A 23,885-nucleotide genomic window follows, 5' to 3' on the forward strand; every position below is an offset into this window, starting at 1 on the left:
GACGCAAAAAGACACCACCGTATGCTTTGCACGGGTGTCATTTTGATGTATGCTCATGCCTCGAATGCTATGCAGATTTTTCTAAGACTCAACCAACCAGACCACCAGCATGACAAAAACTGCGCAAATAGGAGCGTCAAGCATAGGTGGGACTGTTTCGGCTTAAGGATGACTCATCCTTATTCAAAGTTCAGCAAGAGGTGGAATTTGACGTTTCGTGCAGTTTAGTACCATTCACGCTTCTGCGCCTTACTTGCCTCTTTCGTCCAGATTAAATAAGACGTAAGCGTCGCCTGCAGCGACACCACACAGGAAATAGATTTTTCATGTTAATAATAATATTTGGAGTTTTACGTGCCAAAACCACTTTCTGATTATGAGGCACGCCGTAGTGGAGGACTCCGGCAATTTCGACCACCTGGGGTTCTTTAACGTGCACCTAAATCTAAGCACACGGGTGTTTTCGCATTTCGCCCCCATCGAAATGCGGCCGCCGTGGCCGGGATTCGATCCCACGACCTCGTGCGCAGCAGCCCAACACCATAGCCACTGAGCAACCACGGCGGGTATTTTTCATGTTATCAATTTCTCGCGAAAATAATGTTTGCGCTATCTTTATTCCGGAATATTGCGGACATGCACAAGCACACACGCACGCACGCATGCACGCACACGCGCATGCGCACGCACACGCACACGCGCACGCAGACACGCGCACACACGCGCACACACGCACACACACACGCACACACACACGCACACGCACACACACACACGCGCACACGCGCACACACGCACACGCGCACACACGCACACACGCACACGCACACACGCACACGCGCGCACGCACACACGCGCACGCGCGCACACACGCACGCGCACACACACACACACACACACACGCACACACACACACACGTGTCTGTGCGTGTGTGTCTGTGTGTATTCTTGAGCACTACATGCACTTACTTTCTCTTGGTTTCCCAATCCTGCCAGAGCCTATAAAACTCAGGCTATCAATATGTGTAAGTAAATGAGTAAATAAATAATTACAAAAATAAATCAAATACATAGTAAATAATTAATTACGTCAATATTAAGTATAATAATGTAATAATGAATATAAATAACGCGAAATAATTAATCTACAACCTTTATTATGCCAAGATGGCGCACTAGTGTTTTGTAGTTATAGCAGTGTTCTTTCGGAGGAAAGGTGTGAGTTCCTAATTAGAGAAATCACAGTGAAGGTTGAACTCTACTTTATTGCGTTTCTCTTTTATTTATTTGTTTGTTTGTTTGCTTGTTTGTGTATTTATTTGTGAGCTGATCTCGCATCATGCCACTGTTGGTATCAAGACGGGATGTCCCAAATATACGGCTTTCTTTTTCTCGGATTTGGTTTTTCTCATGCGCAGGAACAGCTGCTGGAAGATAAGTCGCCAAGACGAATCTTTACATTGCGTTTAATGTGATTATGCAATTTTTTTTTATATGGTCGAATTTCAACTGACCGCACCCATCGTGAGCTTTCAACCTCGCGAAGCGCTACTGAGGCGATGATGATTTGACGTCATTTACTCCCATGGCACACATGCGTTTATGCTTGTTTTCAGTCTCCCGTGTGCTTTTTGTTTGTGTTTGCATTCTCTGGCTTTCAGGGCATCAGCCGTAGATGTCATGTTCAGGCAATCACGCAAATCAACAAGAGCAGTGAGCCAGAAAATGATTGTCCCTGCCGAGGGTCTGATACCAGCTCGGCAGTAATGTTAGCTGCAATGCCATCGTTCTGTCATTCTCGTTTTCCTCGTCATTGACATGTCTGCTCGGAACTAGGTAATAGGTGCTGCATAAAGAATGAACAAATTAGGTTAACAATTTCCCTTCTTGGGGGCTCTTACATTGTTCTGTAGATCCAACAAAAATACCGGGTGTGTAAGCTAAATTCTACGATGCTTTAAAAACCATAGATCTGTGCTACCCGAATGCAGCCAAGTCAATATTATTTAAGGTCACCTTGGACAGACAAAACTTTTTTATTATAAGCATAAATTATAAATAACAGAAATAATTTGCAACTTTGGAATTATTGACTCAGACGGAATACCTTTATTCCAAAAAGAAAAAGAAACACATTCAGCAATATCGAGATCATTCGTTCGAAGCATGTTTTAGGACACTAATGTCCCTGCGCTCAAGTACCTAGTCGAGTGATACCTTTTTAAATTCCGCTTACCTCCTTTAGACCCCGGAAAAAATAAAAGCACAACAGCTATACCTGTGCAGACATTGACATTGATATTTCTGACTACAGTTTACAACTTCTCCATTGAATATTTGAGGAGTTTTTTTTCGAAATGAGCCAAATCCACAAACCGAAAGTAGGTCAGATAAAACGGTAATGACAAGAAAAACTAGGCAACTTTCTCATAGAAAACCCGTTGCAACGAAATGGGTCAAATAACGCCAGGCGAACGTGTTCGCAGATCGTATTTCGTATCGAAATTGAGCCAGATCCAGCTATTGCACGGATCAAAATGAGCCAAATCCATTTGCCCAATAGGAGAGCGCTTTAGGCGTGACGTCATGTAGGCATGGCAGCCTCTTTGTCAGTTCCCGCCAAGGAGTTGGTTCGCGCCTGACAGCTCAGAGTGTTTCGTTCGTGTTTTCGCGAGTTCTTCGCTTTTCTGATATCGTTGTTCATGGATTCGGATGGCAATGAAGAGATCGGCGAAAATCTATCCCTAGACGTCGATGACGAAGTGAAAAGAAGCCGCATCACCACCGTAAAAGCAAGAATGCGCCGTTGCCAAAATGAAAAATGCAGTGCCCTGCTGCCAATGTTATTATAGCTTTTCTGTCAAGATTACATGATGCCATTCTCGAAAGCCAATTTTATTAAAGTTTTCATAGGAATACCGCCTAAATTCCAGCGTTTCAATTCAATACGAGCCAAATCCAAAAATCTCACCCTAATATTGGGCATATTTGCCGCATAATTTTTCATTACTTGTGGTCGTAATCTTGCCCTAGCTGACATGTAAAGCATATCATATAATAGCTTTGATAGCGTTGCATTTAGGTCCGGTAACAAATTTTTGCTTTTTTCTGAACTTCTGTTTACGTGGATTTGACCCATTTCGAAAAAAAACTCCTCATTTGGTGGTAAAGTACAGACTTGATCATTTTCCTTATTAATGTTTGCTGAATAATGACCTCCGCTTATAGTAAACAGCAATTTAAGTTACTCAAAGCACAGTCAACAATACTGCTTTGGTTACATTCGCGTAGTGCAGCCCTACTTTCTAAAGGCACAAGTTGGCTAAAACTCGTTCTTAGCCACACATCGGCGCCGAACAACCACAGTCCGGTAACAGAGAGTCTCCGATACGACCCGACAATTATATGTTAAAATACATGGCACGAAATACAGTCCAGCATTTGAGAAGTCTGTCGATATTTTTATTACCGCTATTGCGTTTAAACAGGATGTTTAGATGAAAACCTTGGTAGTGAAAAGCTCTCGAAGACGACCTGGCAGCGCAGTGCTTTTGTTTTCGAGCCAGCCGAGTTGTTACTGATGTCAACTCTGAATTTACCTGGACGTGTAACGGTCCGGTTTAACCACCACCCTCTCCCTCTCGCCCAAATAAGAGAGAGAGAGAGAAAGCTAAATGTTTCATTTGTGAAAATGCTTCCTGTGAAATGGGAGAGAGAGGCCGGAAGCCTTCTCGTACAAGACTGCACGTGCCGAGGTGTTGCTTTTGTTGTGTATATATATATATATATATATATATATATATATATATATATATATATATATATATATATATATATATATATGTATATGATGTTTGATGGTGCCAGGGCCAGGTGTGGCCAAAAAGCGCCATGCTATATATATATATATATATATATATATATATCTATATATATATATATATATATACACTGCGAAGATCAGTTCTAGTAGTAAATTATAAATACCCAATACAGTGGATGGTATCTCAATTGATTAGAGCATTGCACGCTTAATGCGAAGACGTGATATCCTTCCCTACCTGCGGCAAATTGTTTTTCTTCCACTTTCATTGCCCTTAATTTATAATTTTTAAAAATTTAATTAGTAAGTACAAGTAATTTCTACTATGTTGTCCTTGGTGTCTCTGTCTGTTGGCTAAGTCTTACGATATCGTAAAAAAAAATCGGGCCCCTCCGTTCATCTCCTTTTTTTCTCCTTCATTATATATATATATATATATATATATATATATATATATATATATATAAAGTAAGATTACAGTGCTTGCGTAAGATCACTGCCGCCAAAGTTACGTTTTCGAGAGTTAATGGTCCGTACATTTGTCACACTAGGCGACCCTAATGAGCGAAGCGATTTCAGCTGCCATCGTTCTCTCTTCTGCCAGAATTTGTTTATGGCGCAGCACATGCACCAATATTGATGAAGGCTGGTTAAAGTTTCGAACAGTTGCCGCGGAACAAAATTTTGGTAGCACCTAAATTTTCGCTTTTCCTGCAAACCGAGTTCGGAAATGGATGACAACAAGGTCATCCAGGGTTCGTAGAACTTTGCCAAGCTCTAGTGAGAAGGCGTACAAGTGCGTAAACTACAACCAGTCTGCACGAGTCGCCATAAAATGTCCTTCAATATCGCGTCGGCTGTCATGTATATACAGAAGGGTGGGGAAGGGGATTATAGTAAGCATCCCGTGCTTTTCATTTAAAACAATCAGGGGTCTTCGTTTCAGCGTAAAAAAAAAAAATCGAGACGGTAGGCTCCCAAAAAGTATTTGTAACGAGAAAAAAGCGGCGCGTACAAATGAAGTCAGCGGATGAAGCAACTAGACTGACACAACAAGAGCACCAGGAAGGCAACATTGAGTGGCTTTTGAACTGGTAATTATTCAGTAAACGTTACTTGAATAAGAATTGCGTACTCATTTCGTAGTGCTCCTTCAAATATTTGCGATAGCTGCTGAAAGTAATTGATTGATTTGCAGCGCCTTCATGTTATCTTCGAATGCGGACAAATGAGGATCGTTCGGGACGCAGCGTTGGTGCAGCCTTAGTTCAGGTCCTTCTTGCAGAGGTTGTGCAATTTTTTCACTACTGAGGTCCTGACCTAGCTTTCGGGCGCAAAGTAGATGAAATAAAAACGCGCAGAAGTAAATCTAAACGTCTAGCTATAAAAAGGTGAACGCAAATACAGAAGATCCGTTTGCGACAGGCGAGACTTGATGCGTCTTGGACGCAAAAGATAAGCTGATAATGCTAAAGTTATTGAAGAAAGCAGCACACCTTATCTGTCAAGGAAAAGAAGAAAAGAATTTCGGTGGAAGCCATCTCACAGTGGCAGGTCGACGTTCGTCGGTTTAGCATTCAATCAATGTAGCGGCATATATAGCGTATTGTGGAAGGTGCCTTTAATTAGAATCTGTAGTGGCCATTCCGAGATTTTCAGTGCTTCGCGTTCATTACCAATTGCACAGATACCACGGTTACGAGTTTCTTCGATGTTTGCGCAATTGTTAAACGCAAATGGGATGCAAAACGAAACGATAATGAAGTAAATGTTTGTACAAATTGAGGCGAATACAATGTGCTTTTACGCACTTTTCTGTAGACCAGTTTCTAATTCTCTCTCGCCGACTTCTTCATTCTCTGCAGCTCAACGGTCCTCGCCAAGTGCAAGTTAAAGCAGGACAAGCAGGACAAGACTCAAGTAGAACAAACCTCGCTCAATGCACGCGCAAGTACAACTTATTTTTCTACACTCGACTGCTTCTGTTGCTGACTTCGATTCTGGTCTATTACCCTGCTTGTCTGTTCGGGTAGACAGTACACACCCATTCTGTTGCATTAGGCAAGAATAGTGGGCAGAGATACAGTGGCACATGCTAAGAGGCCCAAGTTGTCTGCTGGGGCCCATGTTTCGTGACACATACCCAGTGCCACTGAATGTTTTTCTTTTATTGACGGGATGTAATAGAAGAGGTAGGCACCTTTAGATGGCACCGGCTACTCCTCACTGCTTGACAAGGAAAAATATTGTTCTCATTATTAGTAACAAAATGCGGTACAACAGTATTAAGGAGAAAACTGTCAGTAATTATTATCACGCAGTTCTGTAGATGAGTCCAGAAACCCAGAGAAAATGAACATCTGTACAGTCGCTTATGCAAACGCACGTGATTCGTAATGTCCGAAGATACATAAATAAGGTCAGTTTCACAGACGAGTGCAGATACCCTAAATGTACCCTTACACACACATACTACGTAAACATGTGACAGCCCCACAATAATAGACTTACATCATACAACTATTTTTCAGCGGACGCTAAAATTTAACATAGTCCTATAGATACTGGTTTTTTCTCGAACATTTAAAGCGGCAAGTGCTTTTCTCGGTAGCCCCAGTGTTGTCCATAAGCCAAGTGTTGGTTTAAGGTGGATTGTCATCGATGTAATAGCATCAAAGCTCCCCTTCAATTTCGTCATGTGGTTGCGCGCCTTCGCCACTCTAGAAGGAGGTGGGGCACATCTTCGTCTGGTTGGCGACAAGAGCACAGCGGACTAGGGGCACGTTTTATCCTGCGCAAAAGGTGCCGCGTATATGGTGTACCAAGTCACTGGTGGTGCAGTAATGTCTCAAATTTTCCTTAATATTTCAGAACTACGTTGCTTTGCTTGCCAGGCAGTTTCCCCGCCCCCTTTTTGTAGCCCCAGACTGAGAATGTGTTTTTCTTTCTTTCTTTCCCGGATAGTTTTCCAGACTGCGGAAGAAGAAACAGTAAATGCACGTTTATCGAGAATGTAAAGAGCAGCATATTTCAGTGAGGGCGAATGAAAATGAGAGTAAATGAAATCGATACCCAGGTGGAGACAAAATAGTGTCGTCATGACAACATCGTCGTCTAATATATTGACGTCTACGATAGCAACACAGTGAAAATTCTTGCACTAATGAGGGCGCTGGTTTGTCCCATGGCGAACACTCTTATCCTTAAGGCTGTAAATAGCACTTCCTGTACGAGACCACATGCTCAAACTACATCCACGATGAGAGAAGCCATTGAAAAATTTGTAATGATTCTGACCATCTGTTTCGCATCCTGATATGCCAAACGGAAATATGAAAGTGATGGCTATGAAAGCTTTCTCCATGCAGTTTCCTTTGTCTTCAGTATTCTGTTTCTTTCAGCTTTCCGTTTTCGAGTATCAAGTTTACTTGCCATCTCGTGATATCTGCACAGAGCAGCTGTCGCGTGAGGAGAAACATCCTACTCGTGCTCTATGCAGAAGCCTTATCTAGAGCACACGTCACCTTTAAGTCGCATTAAAATGATTCCATTTGACTTGATGTATTTTGTTTAGTGTGCTTCATACAATTCAACCGTAGGACTGTAAAAAAATGCCGTACAGAGCCCTCAAAATAAAGCTTTAACTGCCTGTTAAATCTGGTCGTTAAAGAAGGACGACGGCAATGACGTCATAACATCTGCAATAACGCTAGCGCCGACAATGACAATGACTGCACGTTGGCTGGAGAGAGAGAGAGAGAGAAAACATTTATTTATCATCAGTTTGGGCGACTTCCTCGCAGGGTGGAGCCCTTATTTCAGGGCCCCATTGGCTCGCGCCACTCCGCGTGCCCGCCGGATCAGCCGTCGCTGCTCTTGCGGGTCTGAGCTGGTCAGCGCAGTCTCCCAGGAGGAAGGGGAAGGTGAAGGAATAGGGGAGTAGCCCGGAGGGTGTGGGCATTCCCAGGTGCAATGATATACTGTGGGTTTTGCTCCACAATAGGGACAGTATGAGGGATAGTGTGTGGGGTGGAAGAGGTGAAGATAAAAGAGGCAGGGAAATGAATTAGTTTGAAGTTGTCGCCACGCGACGGCATCTTCTCGATTAAGGGAATTATGTGGTGGAGGGAAGTGTCTCCTGGTGTCTCTGTAATATTGTAGAGTTTCAGTGTAGGTCATTGGTTCTGTCGGTACGTCGTCTGGGTTGGACAGCTCTTCCAATGGCACTTTGCTTGCGTGGTTGGGAGTGTAACATGAATGGGTCAGGAGGTTTCATTTTCCGGAGGCTTTTTCAAGGGAACATGACGACGAAATCTGTGACTGAAGACATGAACACTCGATGAAATGCTCTTAAAAAATCTCCGCCCAAGCACTCAGTACAGATGGTTAAACAGCGAAGCTGAAACGTGCGGCCCCGTTGTTTCTCACTGGGTTAATCCCGACGGTTCATCAAACGACGGCTTAGTAGATTGCCGGATGATCGGCACGCAGCTGCTGCTTGCGCTCGGCTGCACGAGCCTGTTATTGTGCCCGGACTGCGGCACGGCATAGACCAGCTCGTTATCGGTTGTGCTCGCGGTGTTGTTCATCGAAAGCTGCCTGCTCTTCAGGAGTACGTATGATGCAAGGCTCCATTTCGGAGCCGGAGGGAAACTGCTGCGCGCGTGCTCGGCTGCTACGGAGAGCAAAGACTTCACTACTGCTGCGCGCAGTCAATGGCATGCCTCTCTTTCTCTTTTTTATTTTCGCGCATGCTCATGGGGCTGCACCGGAGGAGTTTTCGGTGTGCAGGTGACAGACGGAGAGATGAATTGGCTAATAATATAGGGCTTAGCTGCAATACTGTCGCTACAAACTAAAAAAACAACTCCGCTAAGTCAATAGTAAATGTGAACTTTTACACATGAAGAGTGGTTTCCTGTATTTCTTCAGGTGGCCCATCTGTGCTACGTTACGATTCTGTTATTCAATACGAGTCGGCATACTAACGTTCATGAACTGTTCTACCACAGACAACGAAAACGCCTCGATTTCCGTGCTGCGCACGTCCGCTCAATGAAGTAAAGCTCTAGCTACGCAACGGAGAATTGGTGGAAACGCGTTGCCCGCGGTAATGCAAAGTTTCTTGCCCCAGGAGAGGCCGTCCAGCTTTGTTTTCTCTGCGTCCAAACCGGCGGTATCAACTTTGCTCAGGCGTCGGGAGCCAGGCGAGGATTTGCCGCGCCAGCAGCGCAATCGTTTTCGCACTGACAGCGACGCGCTTGCCTGCGAGAGCGGGTCAGCGAGCCTGAGTGTGTCAGCTCCATAACACACCGTCCTTGCCAGCGCACATGCAAGAAAAACAACTCAAATGCTCGGTTATTGTAAAGAAGGACCTCGCTGAACGACGAGGAAAGCATAATTTACGATCATGCGCGAAGCTGGGAATTGCTTGGTCATAAATTGCAACGCATCGATCCGTCTGGCGATACTGCCAGCCAACAGCGCGTGAGCGCGTGTGCACGCGTGTGTGTGTATGTATGCAGAAAGGATCGGCCTCGTTGTGTGCGATGCAGCAGTGAACAGAGATCGAAGTTTGCGCACCGAACAAAGACGGCGTGAAGCCGCGATACCACCAGTTCAGCGGCAACAGCAGCGGTGACTCGACGTAACGACAACGGTGGTTGTCAGGGAGAAAGTGCGACGTACGTTACATGTTGGTCGGCAGCTGATATGCTGTCGTCGTCTGGCTAACACGACGTCAAGCCGAGGCATGGCATGTCACTGCATAGCACACGCCGCGAGATTCAGGCCAGATCCAGCGCGCTTCATCATCAACAGTGACGTCCGGCGTCGACAGCGCTAAAGCAGCCTAATAGATATTTAGATATGAAGGAAAGTGCGCAAGTTCTCAGCAACCTTTCAAGAAATGTCATCACTTTGCTTTAGGGCATGGCTGGTTCGAAGGAACTACTATAGAAGCTGACGAGGTTATTTAACTTCGTGCTCAAAGTGTCAGTTCGCAAAGCCACTATATATATATATATATATAACAGCCTGCCCGAGTATAAACGCGCCTTCCGCGAACGTATTAGACAACCCGACATCGAAGCCCGAAAATCCCTGTTCCCACAAGCAGTTTATGACACTTAGAACAAGGACGCACCACAATCGTAATGATTTCATATGGCCATCAGTCAAACCTAATGTGACGTGGCGCACACAAAACGCTGTCAAAGTTGCAACCTTTGAAGCCATTATGCACCATAATATTTTTATGGTTGTCAGTGAGGGGAACCAACAAACATTCTCGCAGAAACTCTTCTGGGAGTTATTGAAGTATGCGTAAACATTGTTCCATTTGCTCATCTCCACGCAACCCGGTTTTATTATTAACGTTACGAAACTAGATCCGACTAGTTTAAACGATAGCGCTGCGGCGACACTAACTGCTGTGAACGGCGGCGCAAGGTGAATTTTTGACGCAAGCACATTGCTGCAGATGGAGGCGCCAGGTATAGTGATGACGTTCCGAGCATTATAAGCTTTTATCGCTCTTGGGCGTCTTATGCATCAGCGTCGAACCATCATCAACCGTGATCAACGGGCACTCCGACGGCGGCTGTGTTTCACGCGGCCGCGCGGCCGCTATGTTGAAAGTGATGTGCGATGGGGCCGCGCGGCCGCTATGTTGAAAGTGATGTGCGATGGGGCAGAGTGCACCTAGTGCTGATAGCTTTGTGTGCGCTGTGTTCTCACCGCTCAGTTCGTGTTGAAAGATAGAGTCAGCACGAAGGTGAACTTGCTCGGTGTTGCGGGCCCTGTATCTTGAAAGCGATCGCCTTACCTGATGGACGGGTTTCCTCGTTGGGTAGTGTTAGGATTGGGAGGTCAATCCCACCATTCCTAACCAGTTGTCAAGATTGGAGTCGGGCATGAATTAGATGGTAGCTGGCCCATGCCATCGTCCAACTTATCCACGCTGAGGACGTTGTTGAAGGGAAGGACTGCTTCTCATCGAGAACGAGGATATGGGCTTATTTACAATATTTACATAAGGACATTGCAGCTCATCAGTCTAGCATGACCGCGAGAGAAAGTACACTGAGTAGCCGCACAACAGTGGTTTATAAACACTCGGTCCTCCCTCGATCCCTAGGTCAGGGAAACGTTCGACCAGTAGATGAGCCGCCTCTCTGCCGGAGGGACACACACACACTCACACACACACACTTCCGCACAGGTTCACGGCCCCCACCGACGTCAGACGGTCCTCGCAGGGCTCGGGGCTTACGTCAGGAAAGGCGCATTTTATTCCCCGAGCTGACCCCCGCAGCGCGGCGCCGGTTGTCCATTGTCTTGCGTATTGAACGGCGCGTGGGAAGGGGCCTCCAACTACGTTCCCTCGGGCACTCCCCGGCTCGCGGCAGACCAGGACCAGGTCGGCGGTGGCGGGTTCAGTCATAAAGCCTGGTTCGTCGAACTCATCTCGGCAATCCCGCGACGCAGAGTGATGGACGTGGCGCATTGTAATGCGGACACAGTAGACTTAGTGACGCAGTGTGGCTATGGGGTTTTGGTGGCGTTCCAGGAAAAGTTGACGCCGCTGTCGCAACTGGCCGGCAAAACTTGCACCTCAGCGGGCCGTTCTTAAAGGGACACTAAAGTGAAAAAATGACTTCTTCTGCATCAGTAAATTACCTTTCTACAAATCCAAAAATACCACTCTTACAACGATAAGACGTTTGGTAAGCCAGAAAAAGCGCAAGAACGAAATACGGGTGGCGACGCCTGCTTAAGTTCTCGCACCTGGGGGCGGTGACGTATTGGATTTTTATGGCATCGTCTAGGGCCTACTAATTATATATAGCGGTGCAGATTGACTACATTGTGTTCTAAAGGAACCAGATATTAAACATGGAAAGTTTCGGGAACCTTTATTCAGCCAACGCGGCCCAAATGCGAAAACATACTTTGGAATCCCTGACGTCATGCTGACGTACCGGCGCTGGGGTTTCGGCGCGAAATTCAAGTACTGATAGTTGGACCTTCATTTTCTCATCTATTAATCAAACTATCTTTTTTTAATGACAGCGTGCAGGGTTCTCAAACAATGCTCCATTAGTCTAAACTGATTTATTGTCTCGCTTTAGTGTCCCTTTAACAGTAGGCATAGAAGTGCTTACGCAATAAAAAATAACAGAGACAGCAGCGTTTAAGTTCACTGCTCCACCTTGCATGTAGTTTCACTCCTCGTAGTCAAGATCTTAGCTCGTTGAAATCCAGGATATGTCACACGCGCCATGGCCATTTCATGAGTGAAAACGGTTGTTTAAACACAGGGTTATCGTTACATTGTGTTTCAAGATGAATTAGAGGAATGGAAGCCAAAACGAGAGCACAGAAACTCAGGCAATGCAGATGCGTGCCATGAACAGACGTCACAGTCTGCATTTAAATCGAGACGTTACACAAGGTAACAAGTACGCGCCAAAGAACAGTTGCATTAAGCGTCGGTCTTCTTTTGAATGCAACTTTCAGGGAACCATGCGAGACATTATTTAAGCAATAGTTACGTTTTTATTAATTTTCCTCCTTAAGATTCTTCTTGCAGTAGTGTCATACTGACCGTTTTTACAAATTCACCTGACTGACTGTTATGGCCACATTATTGACTCAAACATCGTCGTGTCGATGAATGCCCTGCAGATGCGCACTCATGATTCTTCGCATTCTGCACCGATGAAGGAAAGACGTTTGAGCGGACAGAAGCAGCTGCGTAATTAGGAATTGTATGGTCCTTCTCACGAGCAATAGAGGCCGGACTGAGAATGCAACCCAGTACACAGTTTATTTTCAGCCTTGTGCAACGTTTACTGGACGAGCTGCACTGGTAGGGACGATAGATGATACAATGCTCTCACCAAAAGATCTATTGACATCTAAATATACTATCAGCATAACAAATAAAATGGTATTACTTCGTTTACAGCAGCAGCTAGAGCGGGTTTCTCATATACGCCGAGTAAAATAACCTTGAACGTTTGATATGTTTAACGAGAAGTTTGCAACAACATTAATAAAGTTTAAAATCGGCTTGCAAAATAATATTACCATATCACCCTCTAAACTACATTTTAATTTGAAAGATAGTTTGAACGAGCGATGATGACGGATGCGCCTCAAATTTCATTCTCAACAATTCTGACCGGAAGACAATGAAAGTCAGCGATCACCTACGATAGCGCTTGTGGCATTAAGACTTAGCGCTTCTCCAACGAGTTCGTTTCTATCTCTTTCCAACTTCGTGTGTTCTTTTTGGTGAATGTGGCAAACTTCACGATAGAAGCTGTTTCCGGAGAAACCACCCTACGCGACATCGTGTTCGCTCGTTAAGGAGTGCGTATTCTGGCGCCAGTACCTGAAATGCTGAGCCATCTACCCACTGGCGTCAGCATCTGGTCCTTGGTTCCTCACAGTGTTCATGCGAAGTCTCTGCTCATAATAAACTCCCGACAGCGTACTACAGAGAGGACTCAAAGGAACAAGTACAACAAACAAGGCGTCCTTTCCTTTGCCTCTGTATGTATCATGCCAGTAGCGTGATTTTCCGATTATAATATGAATTAGCAACTCGCCCAAGTTCATGCCCTGTGTCTACTTATGTCGAGACACCGACAGTTTTCATTGACACGCATGACCAAGTCAACAAGCGCGAATCCTATAATAGAAATGTGTCATCAAAAATGATTATAACAAAGAAAGAAAAATGCTGCTGCGCAGAGTCGAAACGAGTCGTACAGGGTAATTAGAGAATATGAAACTTGCATCTGGCCGCGCGACCGTCGACATCGTTCCGGGGAGGAGTCGTGCCGAGTCGTGCACGCGAAAGGCATCGCTCGCCATCCCCGCTTTCCACCTGGCTCGGCGCTCGCATGCCGCTGCCGGCGTCGGCGGCACAGAGCGCGGCCAACGCTGCAGGCGCGTGCGCGGCGCGACGTCGCAGGCGCTGACGAGACCGACGTCCGGGGCGCAGTCACGCAAGCGGCGCCTGACGTCGACGCTGATGAAAACCGCCGGCAGGCAGTGTCGGGGAACTCGCAGCGGGACCCAAGTGTGGTGGGCGGGGACGCTTTGCGCGCGCAGGTGACACCCACCCATTTGTTCGAAGACCGCGCTTCAGTGCGCACGAGCTCGAAGCCGCAGCCGCGGGTGTTGCCCTACGCCCGCTGCAGGAGCGCAGATGTTGAAACGGACTATAGTTGAAACGGGGCGGTGAAAATGCGGCGTACCATCCTCCCTCTTTCTAGCTGTTCTACCGTCTCCCGGACATTCCTCAAGAGTGTTATTTCTGTATCGTACACGGATTAAGGTTGTATGCTCGTGTTCCCTTTGGCTACCACCAACCTTTCTTTCTTTTCCTACGCGAAGTGCGCTCCGCGGGAAAAATACGACACAGGCGCATTATGTGATAATGCGAGCTCTACGGGAGCAGCCAAGGTACAGAGACAGGAATCAATTGATGCAACGAATTTTAGATGGGGCGTGGCAACAGAAAGAGAGCTCTGCGTGATTTTTCGCTGGGCAGCAGGAAACATGGAACCCTCTGGCAGGCGTTATACATAGCCTAACTTGTGCACCTGTCAGAGTTGTAATAGCAATCCTCGTGTAAATGACGGATAAGGCCGATAATTTTTTTCGAGCCAAAGTACGTGTTTTTTCGAAAATGCATTGCATATTTAGGGAAAGCTCGAGCTTCGCTTTAGAAATCTTAAGCTTCCCCACCCCGTCCCTTTTTTTCTGATCAGCAAATTTTTCTATTTGACTTAGTATATTAAGAAATACCGATAGTATTCAACATGGAGGATCTCATATTCTCTCAAGAACTCCCGCATATATCGACAACAATTATGCTCGCCATGTGTTCGCAGCCAATCGATGGTGACTGAGCGGTATCCACGGATTTGATCTCGCAGGGTTTCTGAAAGAGGGGCAGAATAAATTTAGCACTTTCGCCCGAAGAGCTGTGAAGCAGTGAGAGCGATAGCAAGGTTTATTTTTGCTCGAGAACTCCTTCGGATGGTGTTCATTGTTGGGAGGTGTTGACGCGACGCAGCACGCAAGGCAACCGTACTGTTTTGAAGAAGTAACAGCGCTCTGGCGTCTACAAGATGTCTCGCAACGCTGGCCTGATTCGGAGCGCCACCAGTGGCGTTTCAAGCGTCGCAACTCAACGGTTCACGATCTGAGACCGGCGGGAAACTGCCGACCTTGGTCAGCACCCAGCGGAAACTTAGATAACGGCAGCTTGACCTTTGCTTCCCGTTCCGTTCAGACCAGAGCATACATGCAGCAGCTTCACAAAACAGCTAGTGTGCTTATAGTATGTCTGTGCACAACTGTCATACCAGCAGTGGAGGGCACAACGCTGGCCTGGATCCATCACTGAGCCGATTGAGCGTAGCGTTCCTGTTGCGTCCACTTCGCTTCATTGTTTTAGCAGCCAAACTCACTTCGCGTCTCTACAGACCCTCAAACTAGTTCTAACACTGCGCTATCGAGCGGAATATGCGCCGTCGACAGCGGGACTAAGGTCCCTAGATAAAACAAGTTTTTTTATCTATATAGGCGCCTTAAGTGGGACCGCACGACGGCGCCGCCAACGGCGATGGCCTGGACGCGCCTCCAGGCTGAGTAAATTTCTAACCCTATAAAATGCGAGTGAGCTTTTACAATGCATAATAAAACATTATTGTACATTCCTTGCGCGCAGGAGCAGTCGATCACGACATCAATAAACTCCTCATATAGAAGATAATAACCATGGGCCAAACAGAATTATATTGACAGTCGTCTCGCTTCATGTCGTAATGCTCGACGCCCTTTACATGACCTTGAATCTTCCTCGTTCTTCCTGTCCTAAAATGAGGAACTGCTCCGCGTGGGCGATTTCAGATAGACAGAAGCATGCGCGCGTGCCACAAGGAATGAGTGAGCGCTGCAGAAAACAAAGATTAGAGAAAGTAACGAGCGCAGTGCGATGTGCACAAGTAGGACAGAGTGGGCCATCCCTCCCGAATGACTGCGCGTCAAAGCAGACTGCAATGTCGAACCCTGGCGGGATATTGTAAGCGAAGCGTTGCGAGCATCGCTTTAGCTCCCCATCCTCCGAAATCTATTAGAGCTCACCACATCTCGTCGCGGGACCCTCTTCAGTATGAGTGGCGCTCTGCCGGTGCGCGCTCGTTGCGTACGAACCGTGGTCCGAGTTTTGTGGGGCGTGGGTGCTGCGATAAGCGGTCGTTTTGTGCGGCTGCTGCACGCGACACTGGGGGTTGCGGGGCGATGGGCAAGAAAACGAATGGATCAAGAAACCTGAGGGGGTAGATGGATGTCTGAGTGACTTGTGCGGGATACGATGGTAAGACGTATCGCTGGCTGGAACTTTTATTGAGTTAACAATTATATGGACACTCCAAGAACATTTATGCTGTCGCGTCGGCGCGGTCGTGGGGTTCCGTCGCTGCCCGTCGTCACCGACGCCGTATGATGTATGCGCATGCGAGTAAAAGAGTGCGAGGGTGAGGTGGCGATCGCGGCTAAATCTCGCGCATGAAAAGGAGGAAAGCGGGGACGAAACACGCCGTCTTCCGTCACGCGCAATGCTGTGGGGAAAGGGTAGGGAGGGGGCGTGTGTTCTCTACCTGCTGGCCCGAGCGCCAGCGCGCGCTCCCCCGGGCTGCTGTATCTTGAAAGCCGAGCGTACAGAACCCGCCACGCGCGGCGTGTTCGCGGGTTAGTTTGCATTGATGCGTGCGGCCGCACAAAGGGCAATTCACTCGCTGCTGCAGCCGAGCTTGCTCACTCTAGCGTGTTGAAAGAAAATTTCCGCGGTCATCGAGTGAGATGTGTTCATCTTTGCTTGTGCGCGCGTGAAACCATGCTTGTTTATTTAGTTCGTTAATTTAGTTAATTTAGTTATGTTTACAACTTTATACAGCCGATAAATCTACTATCCTTGCTTTGTATAGCTGTCCACTAATTTTCTATCATAATCGATGCTTCGCCTTTCGGGCGAAACTGCAACTTTGTGGTTGACCACATAGCTTTGTTGCCCGAGCTTCTAAGGGCATAACGGAAAGCTACAGTTGTATCGAGCGTTTATCTCATGACTTCATCAGGACGGTGGGACGGGAAGGTGTGTGGGCACAGGCGTCGAACAGTATAAGATGCAATCAACGTCGATAGCTGGAACTATCGGAACAAATCGATAGAAAGGCTATTTTCCAGATATGAACGCTCTTTCTTGGTGGCAGCCAAGGACGGGGTGCTTTCACACCTAGCACCCGCTTTTTTGATACAAAACGCTTCGAATATTTTTTCTATCGCCTTGCCTCTGGAGCCGCATGAGTACGCGAGTGCCTTGAAACTGCGCAGCGCCCGAGCACCTACGTCAACGTGATCAGCCAGACGGCCACCAAACCACCAGCTTTTATTGCGCTAATTCAATTGTTAAGCTATGCAAAACCAACTAGCCCGACAGTTAATTATTCTAGACTATACTTCTTTTACATTGGGCCCTTCTTACGTGTATCCTCAGCGGTCTTCAGTCACCGAAGTAGCGCTTGTTTCTGTCTCGCTTTTTTGCGTCTGTGTCTTTTACCGTGCTAATATGCTTGTTCTGCTACGCTCTACGATTTGACAAATAGAAGTAGGAACAAATATTTTGTTAAAATTATCGTTATGCGAATACACGCTAGGAGGAGAGATGTTTGTAGACCGGTGTTTGTTTCTTGAGTGAAACGAAACAATTACCCTACTAATCTATCTTGTAGCTTTCTTTTTCTGTTCACTATTCATTTCACTGAAATTGACTCACCACATTTTTTAACCGCTTGTTCGCATATTATTCTTGTATGTTCGGTCTTTCTTTTTGTTCTCTTTTTTTTACGTTTCTTCTCGTAGAATAATAATTTATCTTGTGCTACCGCCTGGCAACCGATTCTTGGACTATCTCCCTTATAGGGACTACGCGCCATTAATGCGTATTTTAAGAAAGAATAAAAAGGAAAAAAAAATCCGCGGTTTGGCCTAGTAGGTCTGTCCTTCACTCGTCCTTTATTGAGGCTTTCAGGAGTCTTTCGTATTTGATCAAGAATTCATCGTCTCCATCATCACAAATTGCTCGAAGCACACGGCTGGAGGAGAGGTTAAAGGGAGACGCGGCTGTCCTCTAGTCACAATCCTGAGGCATTGATTTCGACCAGCGTATGGCTGAAACGCGCAAGTGACTTCCGCAAAGTTGTGCACTTTTCTCAGAAAGCACGCCATGGTTGCTTTGATATTCAGACGACAACACACCACCAAGTTGGCCGGCACGAAATAACTCGCTCGCGCCTCGCCACCACAACGAAAAGTAAACGTGCCTTCGCCTTGGCTCTTTCCCAGAAATGCTTGCGCAACATTCGGCGAAAACCGGCTCGTTCATTAGGAACAACGCAGCTACTTCCAGTCCAGTTCCTTTCCAAGTTGCCTCAACCCTTTGCACTTCGCCTCAGGAAATCCGTGCAGTGCTTGGGATGTTGTAACTATGGCATCAGTCGACCAAGTGCAAAGTTCTGAGAGCTTGTCAAGAGTATACACCATTACAGTGACGTTTCTAATATAGCCTTGCTGGCTATCCTAAAAGGCTGAAAATGGTGTCAGGATAGATCACAAAACATTCTCACATAGGCTGTGTTTTATGGATCTGGCATCCGAATAGAAATAGTGTTCTTGCCACCGCATTCTTGCGCGCCGTACTGGCTCACGGGAGGACAATATCGCCTGCTTTCATAAAGAGTCAGCCACGGCTCTACAAAACGTGTATTGACATTTACAATAATGCGCTTCTCGAAGTGGAAGAAGTACCAAGTTTAAATAATTACTTAACGACTAATAAGCGGCCGATAGACCGTCTAACGTCCTAATCTGTGTGCACGGAGATCTAGTGTTGTCTACGTGCATGACGCATTTCACCATGCTGCACGCTTCTACCGAGGGAGCAACGGGCGGGCCGCAAGTTCTGCCCTCAAGAATCGTCTTCGCCATCACGCCAAGCAGCTCGGAAAAGGAGGAGGCGGTGTTGAGGAGATGTTGCGCTCCATATTTGTCTTGTGTCGCCGAATGGGGAAGCTGGTGAACGCGAGCGTCGAGAGAAGAAACTCTTAAACTCAGTTCTCGTTTACGCGCCGCTAATTCCTGGCGCGAAGGCATGGGGCAAATTGGAGCGTGAAAGGCAGTGACAGGGTGAGACAGTCGTTGCGGTCTGGCAGCCGCATGCTGACTGTTCTCGTGGTGTCTCACTTACACGCACATGCGATACGAATGGACGAAGCGAACGACAATGGAGGGTGAACCATGCGCCAGCGTTTCTCACTTTCAGCCATTATTATTATTATTATTATTATTATTATTATTATTATTATTATTATTATTATTATTATTAGTAGTAGTAGTAGTAGTAGTAGTAGTAGTAGTAGTAGTAGTAGTAGTAGTAGTAGTAGTAGTAGTAGTAGTAGTAGTAGTAGCAGTAGCAGTACTACTACTACTACTACTACTACTACTACTACTACTACTACTACTACTACTACTGCTGCCAATACTAGGAGCTAGTGTGGAGGCCATGTGGCCGCGACGCGGCCATCATGACATTGCATTCTGGGTCATCCGTCTTGATTACAAACTCCCAGACCTCGAACGTGGGGGCTTGCCGAAGAATGTTCCTTGGCGGGGCTTGGATGGCCGCCTCCAAAGTAAGTGATCTTGGTCTGCGGTTAGTGCTTCGCAGTGCCTGCAGTAAGGTTAGAACTCTTGCTTGGAAATTTGAGCCAACCTTTCGGGGCTTAGCACGGATCGAGTGTGTACCCGCCGTAGAGTCGTGGCCTGTTCCCGGGAGAGAATCGTGCTCGGGAACGGATACGCTCCTCGCGAATCCTTGTGAAACTGCGTGAGTTTGTGATAGGTGAGGATTGGTTCAAGCCGGCGATCCGGGTCGAACGATCTTACGTTCCGGTTAACTGCTGCTCGGGCGGCTAGGTGAGCTGTTTCGTTAACTGAGTTGTCGGTTAACGAGCTAGTTTAGGAAAACACCGTCTCTGGGCACGGCTGGTGCCGCCACAACTGCAACCGGAAAGGGACCACGCAGGAATTACGGGTCCACGGAGTAATGCGTAAAGGACGCGGGGGCAAAGCAAATGTTATGTTCAACCGACGCTTACAAAAACAAGTCAACTTCTCAAAAGATATACGTACCCGAGTGGAACCCGCGCCGTTGTTCTTGGCACGCTCTCGCCTCTTTAAAGGTACGCCGGTCCCAGCTTGGGCTTTTTATGGTGACTAAATATTGTCTCTCTCTATTTCTCGGAGACAGAGCATTTGGTCTCGCAAGTACACATCTAGAACATCCGGCATGCAAGAAAGATAATGTTCGATTCCCATAGCAAGGTGAGTTTCAAAGCCTAGCTTTTACAGGTGCATGAAGCTCGCTAGGTAGGAGTGCAGTATACACAAGGGCCACAAACTGCGCAGGTGCAAGAGCGCCTGTGCATAATGTCTGCGTGCGCCTGCTCGCTGTACACGTATGCATAGAATGTGAACTGCGTTTCATCGCTGGTGATTAGGGAGACAATGACAGATCGCACTTGAAATATGTGAGCGCCACAACTGCACGCATTTACTGCTACTTCGGGAAACACAAACTGTCGCGCTGTTTGAGGTAACGCATGACCCGCACGACTCTTGTCGCGTAGCGCAAGGCACTGAGGCGTTTCGCGGCACACCGATGCACGACCACTTCGCGCAAAAAGGTTGCACCGCAAAAGCACTTCACTGAACATGATGTGTGTCGTCACTGTCGTGCACTCATGAATACTAATTTAGCCATCACGGAAAGAGAAAGAGAGATAGATTATAAAGACATGGTAAGACACTCACGTAAAGAGTTGTTTCGCTCTATAATCCACGTTGATGGCAGATGAGCGGTAAGTTAAAGTGAGAGTTGGTGGGTGACAAAACGATGATGGCGACCAGCGACCAAGTGAACAATCGCGTATTGGAACGTGAAGCCGAGGCCGCTCCTACAGAGGAGTGAAATGAGCGCAGAACGAGAGAGTGGTGAGAGGTGGAAGGTGATGCCACATGGTGGGACTGACATGGTTATGCAGCCGCCCACTGCCAGTCCCACCATGGGACGCCACTTTTCCCTTCCAACTCTTCCCTGATTCTTCTGTCCTATTTCTTCCCACTTTCCGCACAGACACTGAGCCACGCCCGCATTATGGCTGCACAAGTATGCGCCTCTTCTTCACTTCAACCTCATCTCTTCGAGCTCCCTTGTGGCGCGCTTTGTGTACCCCAATCAATTGCACGCTTATGCCAGAATCTGGCTATTCACAGAAATGCGCTTGGCCAAACGAACAAATTGCTGTTAAAGTTCTGACGTTCTGTCGCATAATCGTGTTGACTGCAAAAAGTATGTTTCCAGCTTCCCACTGTGCACAGTGGCTGGTAATGCCTACGGAAACGAAGCCTGAGCAACCGTGACATCACGCTGTAGTGTAACTCTCAATGGGTACACATTAAGTCGTTTTGAAAGGAAGACTGAGGGAATAGCATTAAGCACAGAGAGAGAGGAAGAAATGAAAATTAGTTGAAAAATTTCTAGGCCGTCTTGTGAATAGCATCATCATTATCAGCCCAGGCTGTGCATGTTCACTGCAATGCAAAGACTTCTTCATAGCGACCTTTAATTACGCTTGTCCTCTGTCAGCCAAGTCCATCCTATGCCTGCATTTTATTGCGATAGAAATTATACGAGCTCTGAAGGCGCACTCGGGGCCTCGGCGTCACCACAACCATTTTCGCGCGTTCCCGTATTCCTCCTAACCCTAGTCTAAGTAAGGGACGCCTCTAAACGTCATCTAATTTCCTTGCAGCAGTGGTCGTAACACCACAAGTTAATACACACCTAGATTTGCATTGCCCATGCCACCTTCCATCACCTTCCAGCACTTTCCTTCCGCGCTTTTACTTTCCCGCGCTCAGAGTTGAAATCGGGCTCTGGATCAATCAATCAATAAATAAAAGAAACCTCGATCATAGTACTTCGTGACCACTTCTCTCTTACCTGCAACACTGGCTCTGTGTGGCTATAGCGTTCTGCTATAGATTAAATTTTGGGGGTTTTTGTAGTGGAGGACTGCGGATTAATTTTTTTCAGTTCCTGGGGTTCTTTAACGTTCCACCTAAATACAGGTACACAACTGCATTTGTGTTTCGTCCCCATCGAAATGTGGCTGAAGTCCATGAACCCTCTAGTAAGGCACCTTTCGCAACCGTTGTGTTGCCTTGAAACATTAAACCTCGAAAATGAATGAATGAATAGGTCAATCAATTATCTGTTAGCACTCTGATAGCATATATAGTTCATTAATGGAAATATTTGTTCCCATGAAATAAATAATGCATTGTTCCTCAATTTTCGCCTCTTATCGCGTATACAACAAACTATTCGGCAGCGTGTCTAACCAGCTCCAGGATGCAGGTTTAATGCCGTACGTGCCATAGAATATTGATGGGAATACAAATAAAAATAGCTCGTGACGCCGATTTTGCGTTGCGCATCCGGCAACCTACAGTGTAAAAACTAATGAATCTCTGTCGGCTCTCCATTACGACGGCTCTAATAGACCAGGCGTTTTAATGCGTAAAAATTTATTTTGTCGAGTACCCCCAGTCTTGTCACGTGAAACGTGCATTGCCTTGTATCTGCACGAAAATGCGTAATTTGCAAGGTTAAGAGATTTAATTGTTGTAGTAATGTAAATGTAGATGATTGGTAGCTTTATAAGCGATAAGGGACAATTTAACTCCCCCCCCCCCCCCACTTGAACAAAAATAAGAGTACACGTAGAGATACACAGGGCTTCTTCTAAAATGTACGGGGAAGCATATAATAGAGGTGGGCCAACTGAAATTTGTGGGTGGGCCAACTTCAACTTTTGGGGTGGGCCAACCTAAACATGAGTGTGCACCAATTGAAATTTGGAGGCGGGCCAACTTGCAATGTTCGGTGGGTCAACTTAAATTACCCGGTGGCCCAACTTGAAATTTGGGGAAGGGCCAACTTGAAGTTTGTACATGGGCCAATCGAAAATTGGGACTGGGCCAACCTAAATTTGGAGGTGGGCCAACTTGAATTTGGAGTTGGGCCAACTTAAATTTTGGGGTGGTCCGACTAAATTTGAGGGTGAGCCAACTTGAAACTCGGACGCGGGTCAACTTAAATTTAGGCCAGAGCTGACGTGAAATTTTGCGTGGGCCAACTGAAGTGTGCGGGTGAGCAAACTTAAATTTGGGAATGGGCGAACTGAAATTTGGGGGTATGCTTAAGCATACAACTCCAGTGGAGTTTCTGCATTCTTTATTGTCAAGCGCGACCGCACCTGTTAGCTTTTTTTTTCTTCTTTCAGCCGGTGGTCCTGTCGATAATTTTAAATCTTTTCAGGGCAGGCGGCAAACACGAAATTAAACTTGTTAATTGGGTCTCGATAGTGATTTACGTCATCGCCTGGCAAATCGCCATTACTCGCTGCCTCGGCAGCCGGCTTTCAGGAACGCGCATTATTAATAAAGCCCCACCCGGGTACGCAACGTCGAGTTTGTCTATCAATCTGGGAAATAATATTTTACCCGGACGAAGTAAATTTTACCCCCGACTCTAGTAGAAAGGAGAAAACGAAGAAAATGTAATGATACAACTGAAAAGTGAACAAATATTGAACTCCTATATTACTGTTTGCTTGTTCTTCCGTTTTAAAGCGAGGCTGTATATAGCTACTCTCCAGCGGTGGTTGATGTCCGTCCGTCTACGCGTAGCATTGACAGGAAAAAATTTTCGTCTGCCGTTTCTAGCGAAGGCTCTGTAGCTCTCAGTCTAATGCGGGTACCGCGGAAAAAATTATACACAAATTGGTCGCGAAGACGACTCTCTCATTATGCCGAGTTTTATTTACTTGTCCTGATGAATTAGCTCACAGGAAGT

The 23,885-nt window shown here is 46.5% G+C and overlaps 1 long non-coding RNA gene across 1 annotated transcript in view; it reads left to right on the plus strand.

Moving 5' to 3' along the window:
• LOC139057824 (uncharacterized) overlaps positions 1-23,885 on the plus strand; it is a 505,013-nt gene that overhangs the window by 244,502 nt on the left and 236,626 nt on the right. Inside the window, exon 2 of the long non-coding RNA XR_011513019.1 lies at positions 5,689-5,774. This is a non-coding gene — a long non-coding RNA (uncharacterized lncRNA). The remainder of the gene's footprint in view (positions 1-5,688; positions 5,775-23,885) is intronic.

The sequence above is a fragment of the Dermacentor albipictus genome, chromosome 3 (genome assembly GCF_038994185.2).
Source record: "Dermacentor albipictus isolate Rhodes 1998 colony chromosome 3, USDA_Dalb.pri_finalv2, whole genome shotgun sequence".
NCBI lineage: Eukaryota > Metazoa > Arthropoda > Arachnida > Ixodida > Ixodidae > Dermacentor > Dermacentor albipictus.